Source organism: Elephas maximus, chromosome 15 (assembly GCF_024166365.1).
Source record: "Elephas maximus indicus isolate mEleMax1 chromosome 15, mEleMax1 primary haplotype, whole genome shotgun sequence".
In the NCBI taxonomy this organism is placed as follows: domain Eukaryota; kingdom Metazoa; phylum Chordata; class Mammalia; order Proboscidea; family Elephantidae; genus Elephas; species Elephas maximus.
In genome coordinates, this window is record NC_064833.1 from 71822141 (window position 1) to 71837913 (window position 15773).

The following is a 15773-nucleotide window of genomic DNA, read 5'->3' on the forward strand; positions in this document are numbered from 1 at the left end:
TATTTATTACCACATGGTATATTTTTATTTATTTCTTTGTCATCTCCCCTGCTAGAGTATAACCACCCTAGCATTGGGATTATGTCTGTCTCGTTCAAAACAGCATTCTTAGCTCTTAAGATAGTGCTTGATATATAGTAAATGCTGAATAAATGTTAGGCACCGGGTAATAAATATTAAGAATATATTTACATTCACAGTCATAGAACTCTGCATATGTATATTCAAACTAGAAATAGTTCTTTTTACTTATTTCTGGATATGAAATTATATTTGTATACTTAAAATATATGCTCTTAAATCTTACAAAAAATAAGCTGTGTCCGATACTTTATATATTCAAGCATGCTGAATGAGGGTAGAATTCAGAGGATATCTCTTCCTCTTCCCCATTTATTTTGTCGCTATGCCAGAAGGTTCTTATGATCAAGTAAAGAAAAAACCTGAAGCAGGTATGGCAGCTTTCCAGTTCCTTACCAGATCACGTTAACACTGGATATGTTTGGTATTATTTTTCTAGATAGTAAAGTAGATTTGACAGTTGTCCAGTTTTAGTCTCTGTTAACCAAATAAGTAAAAATTTCCCACTGTCTGTCACTGGATATAAAATGTAACTTACCTAATTAGCTTTCTGTCTCTGAATTGGGGGAATTTTTTTAGTTATTTTCCTGTCCTGTGTATTGATCCTTGAACTCATTATTCAAGCTATAGGCATAATTTAAAAGCTGACCATCCATTTCCCCGTATCCATGGAAATTTTCTTCAAGTGTTCTAAGATACTGGTTGCTGTTATTAGACACTTATCTTTTTGTTTTCTGGTCTGTCCTGTCTTCTTCAGAGATTCTTCTCTTCTTCTCCCACCATAATATTTCATTTGTAGAAAGCCTGTTAATTCTTTTTTTAAGTAAAATTTTAGAATTATACAACGATCTCTGATTCATATCTAATTACAAATGTAGCTTGAAGATATTTCAATGATAATACTAATAACAGCAACTCTTATTTATCACTGTGTTGTGTCAGGCATCATGTAAGTGCTTTTCATTTATCTTCAAAACAAAAGATAAGGAAATTGAAGCTCAGAGAGGTTAAGTGACTTTTCCAAGGACATGTCAATTAATTGGCAGTCTGCCAATCCAAAGACCTTGATCTTAACTACTGAGCTTCATTTTCTGCTTAAATATCCCCAAATACAAGCCTATTTATGGCAATAACAACCCCTGCAAAAAAAAAAAAAAAAAAAAAAAAAAAAAACAGCCAAAACCCATTGCTGTTGAGTCAGTTCCGACTCCGAGCTACCCGTTAGGACAGAGCAGAACTGCCATGTAGGGTTCCCAAGGCTGTAATATTTACAGAAGCAGACTGCCACATCTTTCTGCACGGAGTGGCTGGTGGGTTTGAACTAGGGCTTCTGACAAGTTCCCAGGAACTTATACATAAAAATCACCTGGGGGGTCTTGTTAAAATGTAGATCCTGATTGTGTATCTGAAGGTGGCAGTACAAATTCCCAACCAGGAGCTCATTAGAATTCAGATTCTCAGCAGGGGTTTGAAACCCTGATTCGAACACCTGACCTTTCGGTTAGCAGCCTCACACTTAACTGTTTTCACCTCCAGGGCTCCTCCTATTTACGGCAATACCAACAAACCCCAAACCCATTGCCGTCGAGTTGATTCTGACTCCTAGTGGCCCTATACGAGAGAGTAGAACTGCCCCATAGGATTTCCAAGGCTGTAAATCTTTGTGGAAGCAGACTGCCCTATCTTTCTCCCCTGAAGCCGCTGGTGGGTTTGAACCGCCGACCTTAGTAGCTGAGCTCTTAACCACTGTGCCACCAAAAAAATAATAATAATAACCCAAAACCAAACCCATTGTCATTGAGTCAATTCTGACTCATAGTGACCCTATAGGCCAGAGTAGAACTGCCCTATAGAGTTTCCAAGGAGCAGCTGATGTATTAGAACAGCTGACCTCTTAACCACTGCACCACCAGGGCTCCTTATTTATGGCAGTAGGGTTACTCAAATCATGTTCATATTTGAAGACTTCAAAATTAATTTGCAAGTCATTACGGGTCTTAACTTTTAACTTCTTTTTCAAATTGTGAAACGTAATGAATCGTTTGAGATGCATTGACTACGTAAACAATTTAAAGTTCTGCTATGGAACTTTCATACTTAATTTTTGGGAAGGTGGCACAGGGGAAACCATTTGGATTGCTTTTTCCATTAGAAACGTGGTATGCTGTGAATCAGCATTCTTTCTCTCTTGCAATATTAGAAATTTTAGCTTTGTGGTTTGTTGGATGAATCAGTTTGTTGTTTTTTTTTTTTTTTTAACAAAGAACAGGTTGTATGAAATACAGTGACTATAAAACCAAAAAACCAAACCCACTGTTGTTGAGTTGATTCTGACTCAAAGCAACCCTATAGGACAGAGTAGAACTGCCCCATAGAGTTACCAAGGAGTGCCCAGTGGATTTGAACCACCGACCTTCTGGTTAGCAGGCGTAGCACTTAACCAGTATGCCACCAGAGTTTCCAGAGTGACTATAGAATCACTTAAAACTCTTATCTTGCAAGATGTAGTAATTTATATTTGGGGGGAAATTTTTTCAGTTATTTAAGAAATAAAATGGTACAGCCTCGAGGTAGAGCAAAGTTGGTTTTAATAGAACTATAACTTATTCAGTTTGTGTTCAAAGGTGAGTAGGAAATTTTTTCTTTTTTTGATATTCTCTGGAAAAATGTCTATTTATGTACTTTGCGTATTTTTTTAAATTGTGCTTTAGATGAACGTTTACAGAGCAAATTAGTTTCTCATTAAATAATTAATGCAAATACTGTTGTGTGACATTGGTTGCCAACCCCATGATGTGTCAACACTTTCCCCTTCTCGACCTTGGGTTCCCCATTATCGGCTTTCCCATCCCTTCCTGTCTTCTCGCCCTTGACCCTGTGCTAGTGTGCCCATGTCTTTGGCTGAAGGGTGAACCTCAGGAGCGACTTCAGTATTGAGTTAAAAGGGTGTCCGGGGGCTCTCAGGATTTCTCCAGTCTTTGTCAGACCAGTAAGTCTGGTCTTTTTTTGTTTGTTGGATTTTTGTTCTACATTTTTCTCCAGCTCTGTTGGAGACCCTCTATTGTGATCCCTGTTAGAGCAGTTGGTGGTAGTAGCTGGGTACCACCTAGTAGTGCTGGACTCAGTCTGATGGAAGCTGTGGTAGTTGTGGTCCCTTATGTCTTTGATTTTCTTCATTATCCCTTGCTCCAGATGGGGTGGGACCAGTGGAGTATCTTAGGTGACCACTCATAAGCTTTTAAGACCCCAGATGCTTGAGTAGGAAATATTTTATAAATATATTTTGGGTTTTTAATGTATATTAAAAATTTTTTTTTTTTTTTTTTACAGAGGAAATATTCTTGAAGGCAACTTGATTGAATATACCTTAAATTTTTGATTGGAAAACATGATTAATTATACTTTCTTAAACTCTCCAAAAGGGGTTATGTGTATGAGTGGAAATTCAAATTCCAGATTTGAACATACGGAAAAGGGAATTCTGTAGTTTGAGTTTAAAAAGACTAAATTTATTTAACAGACTGAACTATGCTTTTTAATCTATAGCTAAGTCAGTATTTCCATTCCAGCCTCACATTTTAAGCATTTTTAAAGCTAGCCAATAAAATTTACTTGGAATTGATAGTCAAAACAGAAGCAAGAGTTAGATAAATCTGCTTGACAACATAGACTTGAAATGTGATTTCCCTTCACTTTAGAAAGCTAAAATCACTGGATTTGTATATACTTCAGGTTTATTTAAGGATCCCTGGTGGTACAGTGGTTAAAGCTCTCAGCCACAAACCTGAAGGTCGGTGGTTCGAACCCACCAGCTGTTCCTCAGGAGAAGGATGTGGCAGTCTGCTTCTGTAAAGATTTATAGCCTTGGAAACCCCAAATGGTAGTTCTACTCTGTCCTATGGAGCCACTATGGGTCCAAATTGACTTCACAGCAGTGGATTTGGTTTGGTTTTTGGTTTATTTACAAGTTCATTTTCTCTCTGCTGGAAGATTTGGGGTGAGAGTTTGGGGTGAGAGGGTAGGGTAGGGGTAGATAAAGAATTGTTCCCACATACTAGGTAGAGACAAGCTTTTCAGCATTAACACACGGAAGGAGTTTTCTTCAGTAAAATAATAGTATATGTCACATAATACTAATACACTTTCTTGTTATATGTTGTAGTTGTGTGCTGTCAAGTCGATTCTGACTCATAGTGAACCTATAGTTACTAAAAATTGTATTAAGCATGTCAAAGGATAAAGTGAATTATGTCTGTATTGGATATGACATGGTTGAAAGTACATTTCAAATTTCTGTTGGATTTTGAATTCCCTTTTCATAAATGTGAGAGGGTTTGTGATTAGATGTCTGGTTTAACTGAGAGATGTATAAATTTCCATGAAGACGGACAGCTTGATAAGAGCTACAGATCTGAGGCTTCAAGCATTTTCCCGTGAAAGTATTACTCTAAACTGAATTTTAGAATATTTTATTGTATTTCTTCTACTTTAGGTAAAACCTGCCCACATTTTCTTATATAGTACTTTCGTAGTATTTCCTTCAGATGTCAGCATGGTAGGCACTATGATCTGGAGAATAACAAATTTTTTGGCAGTTGACGGAATGCCGTCAGTCATTTAACTATTTGGAATGCAATCTCAGTCCTACTGATAGAATCTTCTGATGAATTCAGGGCAAAATGGACTTAATGGTAGGTTAAAACTGTCCTCTGATGTGTGTTACCAACACAGTTGGAAGCCATTTATAAGACTAGTTTTAAAAAAATTTTCACTATTCTGCTTTCTTCCCTTTTTCATGTACACATTAATGTGAACACATTCTTATTTTTTCTTATGAAATTAAATTCATTTAGCACTTAAAACTTTTTTTTCTCTCTTCTCTCTTTCTTTTGCCATCAGCCCATCCCTCCATTGCACCTTCCTTCCATCCTTCTTTCTTTCAGAAATATTCGTTAATATTCTGTAGCCTGTGCTGGGTACTGTGGGACGTTTAAAGAATAATTGGGAGGTATGCTTGTATTACCAAAAATTATTGAACTAGAAATGGAATGCCAATGCAAGTTTAGCTCTGTATTTCTTTGATATTTTTACCTTGAATTTTGGCTTTCTGGGTTTTTTTTTTTTAGGAAGTAAAAAAAAAACGTTGGTTTCTGAGTTGTGTCAGAAAACTAAAAGACTTAATTGGGCTACATTAGTAGAGGTTAAGGCAACAGCCACAATAACTGAAAAACTGTCCATCATCAGTTCTGTTGACATAGAGTTAGCAGTGCTTTCAAAATGTGGTCTTGGCAAGGCAACACACCTAATGAAGTGAAGTGTGTTGTGCTTCGTGAGGGCGAGACAATCACTGAGCGCCCAGGCAGTCTTCGTGTAGAACTGTGGCCTTGTGATTTCCATATGGACAGACAAGAGCAGTGCTGTTAGTAAGCATAGTGTATTGCTCAAAAGTATACCTGAAATGGGGGGAAGGCATCTGATTCTTCTGGTTAATTTAAATTCTGGAATAAGACAATTTAGAATTGCTTTAATTTAAAAAATATTTTTAAAATTCATGAGGATGTTTCTTGGAGAGTAAGAAAGTTGAGTTTCTGTTTAAAGCTATTTCACTGTAAGAACACTTTTTTTTAAACTGGAAAGTTTCTAAATATGACTTCTTTTGGCATAGCTGGCGTTCTTTGGAAATAATTAAAATGAAAAGCATTACCAGTCTGTGTCTCGTCTAGATCAAAAGTTAGCTGGTCTCAGAGGAGGCACCACTGGGGTAAAAATCTTTTGAGAAAGTTATGGTGGGTATGCATTCCTAACTATGCTTTTCTGTGCTAAAAACAGGAGTATGGATGGATGGTAGTGGTGAGAAGCAGTTTTTAGACTGCTAATAAAATGTGTATTTTTCTGCCTTTTTTCTTATTGATGCTTAGATTTCAGTCTAAATTTGAATATTCTACTGAGTCGGAATCGACTTGACGGCAGTGGGTTTTTTGGACTCATGTGGATGATAGAGCCATCATGGAGAAGGTCCGTGATAAGGGGAGTTTCTCATAAATGCTACCACAGTAACTTTAGAAATGTTTTAACGTTTGATTTGGGTCCGTTAGTAGGATTTTTAGCAATCACTTAGAAAGTGCCAGATCATATGTTATTTTCTGGGCACGTGCTGAATTTGAGTCAGCTGACCTTGCCAGAATTCACTTAAAGATGAAACAGAAAATAAAATCTTGCATCTTCCTTTATCCACCCCATGGTTTATTATTGCAGCTCAGGTCATATATGTCGTTCTCCACTGTTGACAACGTACAGAGGTAAGGGATAGATAAAGCACGGGAGCTTCTTATTTTGCTTTAATTTCTTTCTTTTTTGCTTTAATTCTTCTGCATTTGGATATAGATGTTTTCATTCTGTCTTCTTCTGTTGTTGGTTTGAGACTCTGTATAACTAGAGAAAACCAGAGAAGTAACTATGAAGTTTGCTAACTGTGATTTTAACTTAATTCCATAGTTGTTTAAATGCTATTTCCTGAATCATGTCTACAATCAATTATATTTTTTGGCTCAATCACAGCTACACCTCTGCCTTACCCTCCAAAAAGAACAAGGGAGAGTTACAAGTAAGTAAATAATGGCCAAATGACAAGTTAAACATAGAGTACAAATATATGCATTCGAATTTTGAAGGCGCTCGTGATCTTAAGCACATGTCTCTGTGAAAGGTTGCTTTTATGATGCCGTAGTCTACAGAATTGTTTGTCTTTACTACTTTTTAAAAAAGCAGAATTAATTAATTTGAGGACTCTCTTTTCTGTAAACCAACAGTTTGGCACTTTTTTTTTTTTTTGGTGGCAGTTATATGAATTACATAAGCAGAACCGTACACTTGAAATTTTGTATTCTCACCTTAAAGACTGGAAGTTTGTTACATTTCTGTCTCACGGAGTCACAGCATAGTTGTATTGTGCCTCCTTGGGAAGTGAAACGGACTGATAGCAGGGGTGGGAAAGGCCAGGATGAACATCAGGGGAAGGGTGAATGGGGAAGCCCATAAACAATCTACCAATGCTATACTTCAGTATGGAGAGTTTTAAATCTTTACCTAAATTATAACAGATGATCTTTAAAAGAAACGACTATGTCATAGTTACTGAATTGAGGACTTAAATTAGAATAGAGGGAATAATGGCGAAAGACAACAATTAATCTCTTAGTTTCTTTCAGTTCCTTGTAATTAAAAAAGCTGTTTTATATTTCAGTTCTTCCTTTTTTATGGCTGTTTTATTACAGGCCAGAGAATTACTTTTGTTACCTGTGTTATAAAGTGGAGAGTGAAAATGGAAGATAGTTTTCAACTAATGTATTTGCAAACTGTGTCATGGTGATTCATGCTATTATGTTTGAATAGAATAGAAATGTACAGTTCCTTAACTAAACATCTGTTAGACAAATTAGTTTGGTTTCATGAGTCTGTTACTGATATCCAACAGTAGAAGCTGTTTTATTAACCCAGTGGAATCTAGATTTTAGATTTTCTTTGTAGCTAGGTGCTTTGGGACGTATAAATTTTTCTTAATGTTTTTTTAATGTTGCTGCTGCTTCATGATATCTACAAAGTTTTGTAAAATCTTTATTGTCAAACAGTTAAATTTTTATTTCTTTGAACTTACTCACTGACACATTTATATTGTATGCCAAGGTCAGGTTCAAACTTTCTGTTTAAAGTATTTTTTGAAAATATAAAATGAGAGTCTTCTACGAAATATGGTTATCCTTTGGATACGTTTTTATTTTAACATATCTTAAATGCTGAAACATGTTACTTTAAACCGCAGTATGCTCACAGTATCTGTCTCCTTCCCATCTTCTTATTTTTAAAGGGAAAAATAAAATACCTTCCCCTTTCACATCACAGTGGCTCATTACCAAAGCTGTTCAGTCCCTGAGCCAAAAGCTGCAGTGTCCTCACAGATTCTGCCGTGGTGGCGTCCTGTGGGTCTCTGTGAGCCGACACTCACTCACTTCTTGATCCTTTTCTCATTTTAACAAACACACACAAACCCTATTGCCATGGAGTCAATTCCACTGGTGGATTTGGACTGCCGACCTTTTGGTTAGCAGCCTGAGCTATTAATCATTGCACCACCGGTGCTCCAAAAACGTACTCCCATTGCTGTCGAGTCAATTCCGACTCATAGCAACCCTACAGGATAGAGTAGAACTGCCTCATAGGGTTTCTAAGGAGCAACTGATAGATCTGAATTACCGAACTTATGGTTAGCAGCCGAGCTCTTAACCACTGCGCCGTCAGGGCTCCTTTCTCATTTTAGATATAGCAAATAAGAGACATTATTCTAATAAATTTGATATTGTTAGCTTATTGCGGTAGTTCTACACCAGCATTCCTTTTAATTAAGTTATTATTTTGACTGAGAGCCTCTGTTGATTAAGATTCCCGTTTCCTACAAAATTTCAAGGACTGATTATGGAAATAACACACCTGATTGTTTATATAACACAATGAAGTTTCATGAGGTAGTTAAAGTTTTCACAAGTGTTTTTAAAGCAGAGATAGATATAGGTTAACTTGATGGTTAGACAGAGAAGAGGAAAAACAAACATTTACTATTACTTTCGGCAAGACACTGTTCTTGGCCTTCATGTGTATTAGGTTAATTCAAACTCTGGATAAATCTTTGCATCGGAATGTGAGGTATATTCTGATTGTGTCTAAATTCTCTTTGAAATCGAAACTAAACTACTTTTATTTTCAAAGCATTCAATTTTTACATCCAATATATATTGTGAAACAGCGTTGTTTCTTATAATTCATCTGCTTTTAATTGAATCATGTAACAATGACAAAGACGTTTTGTGCCTTCTTCTGTACTAGTTAAGTGGAAAAAAAAATTATGATCTAAGAAAAGGAAAGTTTTGATTAACTGATCCCATCAGATGTTGCGAAATGAGCCTTGTCAGAAGAAAGTGCTCAGTAATCATAAATCAGGGATGTGAAGCTGACTTCTTCATTAAATTTTTTTTTCAGTATACAGCCACACCTCAGTTAATATTTTGTTTTTTTCAGTGTTTTATTCATAGAACATTTAAAAAATTAACTGTTCCCCATAAATGTGCATGCAAATTTTATGCCTCAACCTGTCCTTTAAATAAATGTTCTTTGTTTAAAATGAGATTACTATATTACTAAAGATTAGTGATCATGATGGGGCCCCAAACAGGTAGGAAGAGAAGGGCATGAATACAAGTATAGACACATAGCTTGTCATCTGTTTATTCAAATGTACAGTTGACTTATATTTGATTAAATTTTGTAGTTTTAGGCCAGTCAACAGTGTGGTTTCAATATAGAGACATGAATGTGAAACCAAGTATTATCAACACAGTTCCTGTTTCAGTCATAGTGAAAATGGAATGTGAAATTCTTGGAAATGAAACATCATTTATAATAGCTAGCATGCATATTGTACATATCATGTGCTAGGTCCTGTTCTAAGCCCTTTTCATATTTATTCACATAATCCTCAAAAGAAACCTATGAGGTAGCTGCCATTATGACCCCATTTTAAAGACAGGGGCACGAAGGCACTGAGAGGTTAAGTGACTTGCCCAAGGATATGTACCTAATTTAATTAGCTAGCCTAACCCAGTCTGACTCCAGAGTCCTTGGGCCTAATCACAAAGCTACATTGCGTTTGTAGTGTTTGTTCTATGGAAGTTTGTTGTCTTAAAAACAAAAAACAAAAGCAGACTCTCAAAGCGCCCCCCCCCCCCGCCCCCCAAAAGTACTTCAAAACAAAGTAAAGTTTGAAGCTGACTCTCTAAATATAGGTAAGGATGTGACAGGGCTTAGTTAGCATTGTGTGTGACTTTCCCTTGTCCCAGTGAGGGTCTGCTGGCTCATATCAGTATCAGTGTGGCACTACGAACAAGACCGAAAGCCCATGAAGCCACTAAAATGTGTGTTATGTCAGAAACAATAATCTATCGTTAATTAATAAAGCAAAATGCAGGCCTCAGAAATATGAAGCTGTTCCTTGGCTGCAAATGAGGTTATACAAATAATGTGTTCAATGGGATTTACATTTGGGTTTCCTATTAACAAGGGTTATTTTCTTTTGAAAGAAGGATGGATCTAGCTCACTTTCTTTTTCATGTTCCTCTCTTTAAAAATAACTTTAGAAGTTTTACTGTATTTAACAAAAAGTTAAAAAGGAATTTTCTGCCAATTCCTATAATAAGATACTTGCATTGAACCTTTTTATGCAAAGAGAAGAAAATGTTTAATTCAAAAGCAAATTTCAAATTCTGTTTAGAAAAGATTGTATTTCTGTGAGTGACTGGAGAATTATTTCAATTATTTTTTTTCTAAAAGTTAAATCACATTGACATACAAGTTTCAATTTGTTATTGAGTATATTAACATGATCTTAAATAACAGACCTGGCATTTACCTTTTATGAAATGTGAAACAATTAGGCAGTCCTCCCTCTCAGATTTTCCCCAGTTTTTTTATACAGAGGAAGCCTGTGTTCTGTAGGATCAGTGCATGGTTTTCTCAGTTGCTTGTGAGTTTTTGTTACATAAATAACAATATTCATTGTGAACACAAAAACAGGCTTTAGTTACCTACAGCCTAAAATTTGCCTTCTTAACAGCTGCCATTTTCTTATTTCTCTTCTTTTAAAGCATATACATAATAAAGTTTTAATTAGTATTGTGAAATATGCTGACAGTATTTCAGTAATGCATGCTGTTTCTTAAATCATTTGTTAAATCTAACTTGAAAAATAAGACTTTGATTGTTTATATCATAACTCTTATTGTTTTGAAAATTTTGTTTCATATACCTTCTAGTATGGGCTTGACCACATCTTTATAAAGTATGGAGGTAACTTTTTTGTAAAATAGAATATAAAGGAGTTTTAAGAAGGAAACTTAATTTTCTTGCATACCTGCAGTGTGCTAGTCCATCAAATTCTTACTAACAGTTTTGGGGGTGTCCCCATTTTATAGATCAAACACTAAGGCTCAGAAAAGTTAATGAAGGTCTTGTAGCTAGATAGGTTGATCTGGTATTTGAACCTGGGACTGTGTAGTCCCAAAATCATTTTGTCTGTGTTATAGGACCTCCTCTGGTGATACAAATGGAACTTCTTCATCAGATAAAGCCTGATTTTTTTAATTCCTCAGTAGTCTGATAGTTATTTTCAATTTACACTATGCTCATTTCTGGAGCACTTATTGAGCCGCAGTAAAGTAGGCATGTTTCAGGTATACAGAAGCGATCCATAGAGCCTGTATTTCACCCATGTGTCGCAATGTAGTAAGAAAAATGGCAAGCCAACATGTTACATGACAAGAAGTTACATGAATGGTGGGATGACAAAGCAATATTGACAACAAATGCAAAATAATGTATCGTAGTTGGTGTAGTGAGTAGGAGGGGCAATGGGCACTGGGTCCATTGCTATCTGTCTTCTGACACTCTTGGCCTTGTGCTTATCCTGTTACACAGTCTGCAACCCTAGAATCTGTTCTAGATCGTTATAATAGCAGTAGCTAGAGATGAAACTCAGAAATACAGGACATCTTCTGTTGATGGGGAAGGAGCCCTGGTGGTGTGGTGATTAAGTACTCGGCTGCTAACCCAAAGGTGGGCAGTTAACGCATCAGCCGATCCCAGGAGAAAGATGTGGCAGTCTCTCCATGAAGATTTATGGCCTTGGAAACCCTGCCGTGTATAGTCACTAAGGATCGGAATCAACTCAGTGGCAATGGGTTTGGATATTTTTTGTTGTCGTTGGGACTTAAGTACCACTAAAAAAAAATTGCAGTCAAACTAGTATTTCTCAGTCATCTGATATGCACATGAAAACTGGACAGTGAATCATAAGGAAGACCAGAAAAGAATTGATGCATTCGAATTATGATGTTGGTGAAGAATATAGAATATACTATAGGCTATTAGAAGAATGAACACATCTGTCTTGGAAGTAGTACAGCCAGAATGCTCCTTAGAAGCAAGGGTGGTGAGCCTTCATCCTAGTACTTTGGACATGTTATCAGGAGAGATTAGTCCCTGGAGAAGGACATCATGCCTGGTAAAGTGGAGGGTCAGTGAAAAAGATGAATACCCTCAACAAGATGGGTTGACACAGTGGCTGCAACTGTGAGATCAAACACAGCAAGGGTTGTGAAGATAGTGCAGGACCGGGCCATGTTGTCTTCTATTTATTGTATATAGGTCCGCTGTGGATCAGAACCGACTCAACGGCACCTAACAACAAGAAGTGCCACTAGGAGAGGAAAGTAGTTGTTGGCTGCATTCTTAGCTGACAGTGTCTGAAAATTGGGCTTATAATGGTGGCTACTACATTCCAAGCCTTAACCCAACTAGATTGTAAATTTCCCTTCTAAATGATAAGTTGGGGATCCATAACATGTGGGCACATACAAAGCACTAAGTAAATTCATGTTGATTTTTAATTTACTTACTAAACTCTTTGCCGTTGAGTCTATTCTGACTCATGGTAGCCACACGAATTTCAGAGTAGAACTGTACCATAGGGTTTTCTTGGCTGTAATCTTATGGATTTTCAGGCCTTTTTTCAGCAGTGCTGGTGAAACCTTTTGCATCACGCAGGGCCTACTTTACTTACTATGTTGTTGTTAGGTGCTGTTGAGTCAGTTCTGACTCATTGCCACCCTGTGCACAACAGAACGAAACACTGCCCGGTCCTGAGCCATCCTTACGATCACTGTTATGCTTGAGCTCATTCTTGCAGCCACTGTGTCAATCCACCTCGTTGAGGGTCTTCCTCTTTCCCCCTGACCCTGTACTCTGCCAAGCATGATGTCCTTCTCCAGGGACTGATCTCTCCTGACAACATGTCCAAAGTATGTAAGATGCAGTCTCAACATCCTTGCTTCTAAGGAGCATTCTGGTTGTACTTGATCTAAGACAGATTTGTTCGTTCTTTTGGCAGTCCATGGTATATTCAATATTCTTTGCCAACACCACAATTCAAAGGCGTCAATTCTTCGGTCTTCCTTCTTCACTGTCCAGCTTTCACAGGCATATGATGCAACTGAAAATACCATGGCTTGGGTCAGGCGCACCTTAGTCTTCAAGGTGACATCTTTGCTCTTCAACACTTTAAAGATGTTCTTTGCCGCAGATTTATCCAATGCAGTGTGTCATTTGATTTCTTGACTCCTGCTTCCATGGCTGTTGATTGTGGATCCAAGGAAAATGAAATCCTTGACAACTTCAATCTTTTCTTCATTTATCATGATGTTACTCATTGGTCCAGTTGTGAGGATTTTTGTTTTTTCTTGATGTTGAGGTGTAATCCATACTGAAGGTTGTGGTCTCTGATCTTCATTAGTAAGCGCTTCAAGTCCTCTTCACTTGCAGCAAGCAAGGTTGTGTCATCTGCTTAAGTCAAGTTGTTAATGAGTCCTCCTCCAGTCCTGATGCCGTGTTCTTCTTCATATAGTCCAGCTTCTCAGATTATTTGCTCAGCATACAGATTGAATAAGTATGGTGAAATACTACAACCCTGATGCACACCTTTCCTGACTTTAAGCCACTCAGTATCCCCTTGTTCTGTCTGAACAACTGCCTCTTGATCTATGTAAAAGTTCCTCAAGAGCACAGTTAAGTGTTCTGGAATTCCCATTCTTCGCAATGTTATCCATAATTTGTTATGATCCACACAGTTGAATGCCTTTGCATAGTCAATAAAACACAGGTAAACATGCTTCTGGTATTCTCCGTTTTCAGCCAGGATCCAGCTGACATCAGCAATGATACCCCTGGTTCCACGTCCTCTTCTGAAACCAGCCTGAATTTCTGACAGCTCCCTGTCAATATACCACTGCAGCCGTTTTTGAATGATCTTCAGAAAAATTTTGCTTGCGTGTGACGTTAATGATATTGTTCTGTAGTTTCCACATTCGGTTGGCTCACCTTTCTCGGGAACAGGCATAAATATGGATCTCTTCCAGTCAGTTGGCCAGGAAGCTGTCTTCCATATTTCTTGTACTTCTTCCTTCAGTACCGTTGGTTCCTGATCATATGCCACCTCTTGAAATGGTTGAACATCCACTAATTCTTTTTGGTATAATGACTCTGTGTATTCCTTCCATCTTCTTTTGATGCTTCCTGTGTCGTTTAATATTTTCCCCCATAGAATCCTTCACTGTTGCAATTTGAGGCTTCAATTTTTTCCTCAGTTCTTTCAGCTTGAAAAATGCTGAGTGTTTTTCCCTTTTGGTTTTCCATCTCCAGCTCTTTACACATGTCGGTATAATACTTTGTCTTCTCGAGATGCCCTTTGAAGTCTTCTGTTCAGTTCTTTTACTTCATCAATTCTTCCTTTTGCTTTAGCTGCTCGACATTTAAGAGCAAGTTTCAGAGTCTCCTCTGACATCCTTCTTGGTCTTTTCTTTCTTTCCTGTCTTTTCAATGACCTCTTGCTTTCCTCATGTATAATGTCCTTGATGTCGTTCCACAACTCACCTGGTGTTCGGTCACTAGTGTTCAATGCGTCAAATCTGTTCTTCAGATGGTCTCTGAATTGAGGTCGGATATACTCAAAAGTCATATTTTGGCTCTTGTGGACTTGCTCTGATTTTCTTCAGTTTCAGCTTGAACTTGCATATGAGCAATTGATGGCCTTCCACAGTCGGCCCCTGGCCTTGTCCTGACTGATGATATTGAGCTTTTCCACCGTCTCTTTCCACAGATGTAGTCATTTTGATTTCTGTGTGTTCCATCTGGTGATGTTTATGTTGGTGAAAGAAGGTATTTGTAATGAAGAAGTCAATGGTCTTGCAAAATTCTATCATTCGATCTCCGGCATTTTTTCTATCACCAAGGCCATATTTTCCAACTAAGTGATCCTTCTTCTTTGTTTCCAACTTTTGCATTCCAATCGCCAGTAATTATCAATGCATCTTGATTGCATGTTCAGTCAATTTCAGACTGCAGCAGCTGATAAAAAAATCTTCTATTTCATCATCTTTGGCCCTAGTGGTTGGTGTGTAAATTTGAATAATAGTCATATTAACTGGTCTTTTTTGTAGGCGTATGGATATTATCCTATCACTGACAGCGTTGTACTTCAGGATAGATCTTGAAACATTCTTTTTGATGATGAATACAACACGATTCCTCTTCAAGATGTCATTCCCAGAATAGTAGACTATATGATTATCCAATTCAAAATGGCCAATACCAGTCAATTTCAGCTCACTACTTACTATAGGTTAATAAATAAGTCTGGTGTATTCTCAAATTGAAAAATAACTCTAGTTGAAGAGATATACAAAATGGTTAAGTGTGAGGATATGAAAACTATTAGAAATGTAAGGATATTATAAGTCCACATACTTTTTACAAGCAGTCAGTTGCAGGCACATAAGACAGAAATAAGCCAGTGTCCAGTTTTACTAAGCACCTAAAGTGAAGCTTACCTTGAGGCCCCTTTATTCTTGATGCCAGCTTGAGTCTAATCTATTCCTCCTGTTCAGATTGCACTTCTCTACCTCCCTGACATGTATTCTTGTATGTGGTTTTGTTATATTAAGAAAATTAATATAAAGCACTTAGAACAATGCCTACAACATAGAAAATAACTTTTAAAAGTGAGCTTTTATCTTCCTCAATTCCCTCCTCTGCCC

General features: G+C 37.2%; 1 protein-coding gene across 11 annotated transcripts in view; it reads left to right on the plus strand.

Moving 5' to 3' along the window:
• NCOA2 (nuclear receptor coactivator 2) overlaps nt 1–15773 on the plus strand; it is a 319160-nt gene that overhangs the window by 113725 nt on the left and 189662 nt on the right. The gene's annotated exons all lie outside the window — the stretch shown is intronic.